The sequence below is a fragment of the Rhinoderma darwinii genome, chromosome 5 (genome assembly GCF_050947455.1).
Source record: "Rhinoderma darwinii isolate aRhiDar2 chromosome 5, aRhiDar2.hap1, whole genome shotgun sequence".
Lineage (NCBI taxonomy): Eukaryota > Metazoa > Chordata > Amphibia > Anura > Rhinodermatidae > Rhinoderma > Rhinoderma darwinii.
The window spans coordinates 213,269,997-213,273,176 of record NC_134691.1 but is presented as its reverse complement, the minus strand read 5'-3'; the positions used below and the strand labels follow the sequence as shown (position 1 = coordinate 213,273,176).

Below are 3,180 nucleotides of genomic sequence, written 5' to 3'. Positions count from 1 at the left end.
TTCTCTTCCAGGGTGCCATCGGCCACGGTTTTCCTCCCGGCCCTGGCTCCTGGAAGCTGAATTGTGCCCTGCTGGAAAGAGAGGAGGTACTGGCGGAACTTAGAGACGCCTATATTGTTTGGAGGAATGATAAAGTTTTCTTTGACAAAACCTGTGACTGGTGGGAATATGTTAAAGTTGAATTTCGTTGTTTCTTTCAGGCAAAAAGTCGTCAACAGGCGTGTGAGAGGAAGAGAGACTTCAGAGAGATGCAGCGTCAGCTGCGATCCCTGCAAGACCTCCTTCAATGCGGCTGGGACGTCAGGAAGGAGCTGGAGGAAGCCAAAAAGGGCCTGAAAAGGCACTTTGAGGAGGAATCCAAGCGAATTGTCTTTCGTTCCAAGGTGGAGAACCTGGAGAAGGGTGAGAAATGTAACTCGTTCTTTTTCAGGAAACTCCAAGCCGGCCACACGCCCCTGAAGGAACTTCGAGATGAGACCGGAAACATGCATTCTGGGAAGAAGGAGGTGATGGGAGTCGTCACAGACTACTACCGAAGCCTCTACTCCCGGAAAACCACTGACCCCGAAGCCGCCGATAAATTCCTGTCAGGTATCACTAATCATCTTGATCCTGCAGGTACGGAGGCTATGGATGTACCCCTGACGGTGGAGGAACTGCTCTCTGCCGCTAAATCCTTCAGACCCGGCAGGACCCCGGGCAGTGATGGTCTCCCAGCAGAGCTCTATGTAGCGCTGGGGGACTTGATCTGTCCGGACCTGCTGGAGCTCTATGAGGAGATGGTGGTGGAGGGTAGAATGCCACCGTCCTTGAGAGAAGGCATGATCACGATCTTGTATAAGCGGAAGGGGGAGAGATGTGACCTGAAAAACTGGCGTCCCATCTCTCTCCTGAACGTGGACTACAAGATCCTCGCCAAAGTATTGGCCAACAGACTGAAGGTTGTCATCGGACAGATCATCGGATCGGACCAAACCTGCGGCATTCCTGGCCGTAGGGTGGCCGACAGTCTTGCCCTGGTGAGGGACACGGTGCATTACATGCAAAGCCGCCGTACACACGCGGCCCTGGTCAGTCTGGATCAGGAGAAGGCTTTTGACCGGGTCTCTCACGAATTCATGGGTAAGGCTCTGCGTAGGCTGCGGCTTGGCAGGTTGTTCTGTTTGTATGTTAACCTGATGTATTGCGACATTTACAGCTCGGTGCTGGTGAACGGCTGGAAGACTGACCCCTTTCCTGTATCGTCGGGGGTTAGACAAGGCTGTCCTCTTTCACCTCTCCTTTTTGTTTGTGTTATAGAGCTCTTCGCAGAGGCTATCCGGCAGAATGGAGAGATCAGAGGGATCACCGCACCAGGTCCAGGACACTTCGAGGTCAAATGCTCGCTGTACATGGACGACGTGACCGTCTTCTGCGCTGACCAGAGTTCGGTGACTGCACTCGTCCAGACCTGCGAGGAGTTCGGACGCGCTTCAGGGGCAAAAGTCAACTGCGGGAAGTCGGAAGCCATGCTCTTCGGAAAGTGGTACCTGCCTTCTCCTGCCTCCTTCCCGTTTACTATCAAGCCGGACTTCATCAAAATTCTGGGAGTCTGGTTCGGTAAGGAAGGTGCAGCCCTAAAGTCGTGGGAAGAACGCTTGGCCAAAGTCAACCAAAGGATCGGACTGTGGAGCCTCAGACAACTCACTATTGAGGGCAAAGCAATGGTCCTGCGTAACGAAGTCTTGCCTGTGCTACAATACACTGCACAGGCATGGCCCCCTCTTGCCACCGTCTCGAGGGCCATTACCAGGACTGTGTTTCGCTTCATCTGGGGCTCGAAAATGGACAGAGTAAAGCGGACTGTTATGTACAAGGAGCCCCGCAAAGGTGGGAAGGGTATACCCGACATTCCCACTCTGCTGCGGATCGCTTTTGTATGTGACTGTGTTCGTAGGACTCTGAGGACAGCAAACGGCTCTGCGGGCAAGGCCATGTCCCGCTACTTCCTCCTTCCCCTCTGGCGAGGTTTTGGCTGGGACAAGTGGGACAGCTCCTTCCCTTACAACTGGCACGCTCCCTGGTTCTACGGAGATGTCGTCCGGTTTGTGAGGGAGCATCAACTGGAGGGTCTTAAGCCCGACTTGTGGAAACCTAAGACGATCCACAAGCACATCAGAGCAAAGGACTCACTGGAGTCTGTTCCAGGGCTTCATGCCGACACGTTGGAGACTGTTTGGACTAACGTGTCATCTGGCAGGTTGACCAACGGGCACAAGGACATTTCATGGATGGCCATCCAGGGAGGACTGCCTCTTAGGTCATTCATGCATGCCCGCAACCTGTGCAAGACCCGGTACTGCCCCAGGTGCCCCTTCACGGAGGAAACATCTTTGCACATTTTCTGGCAGTGCCCCTTTGCACAGGGTCTGTTGAAAGCCTTGGAACATGAACTCAAGGACTCAGTACCCAGGAACAGACTGTCGTACCGCTCGGTACTTTATGGACTATTTCCTGGGAATACCACGGATGGAGCAATCCAGGAAGCCTGGCGCCTTATGAACTGCTTTAAGGACGCTATATGGTTTGCCAGGAACCGTCTGATTTTGCGGAGAGAGAGTGTGTCCGTCCAGGACTGCCGCAGGCTGATCCACAGCCTGCTCAGAGACTATTCCACCTGGGACAGCCCGGACGTCGATGAGGAAGAGGACTGATACTCCCCTTCCCCCCACTCTCCCTTCTTGTGTGTCGTCTTTCAATAAAGCTTCGGGCCTGTGATTTCCCCCTCCCCTATCCCCTCCTACCCACTCCCCTATCCCATCACTTGTCTGTAATGCTTTGTTGTCTGGCGTTAGTGAATGCAAGAATGTTAGTGTAGCATGTGGTGTAATGTATAGCATAGGCTAGCCTGTACTGTGTATTATACTGTCATGTTATGTTTGACGACTGTTATTATTTATTATTTGCTGCTTCATGGCTTGCGCTGCGTCGCAGTAATGTTTGTATGATGACGATTGATTGTCAATAAAGCAATTTTCAATCAAAAAATCTGTTCTTATCAGTTTAATATCTGATACGTCCCCTATCTGGGGACCATATATTAAATGGATTTTTAGAACAGGGAGATGGAAATAGAGCTTGCTCTGTCCACTCCACGCATTGACCTGGTATTGCAGTATTTCCAGGACCGGTGCACCCTTT

At 52.2% G+C, this 3,180-nt stretch overlaps 1 non-coding gene across 1 annotated transcript; it reads left to right on the top strand.

Moving 5' to 3' along the window:
* Window positions 1-2,992: 2,992 nt before the first annotated feature.
* Window positions 2,993-3,180, top strand: LOC142653800 (U2 spliceosomal RNA). The gene has a single exon (XR_012848665.1). It is a non-coding gene; the product is annotated as a U2 spliceosomal RNA (small nuclear RNA).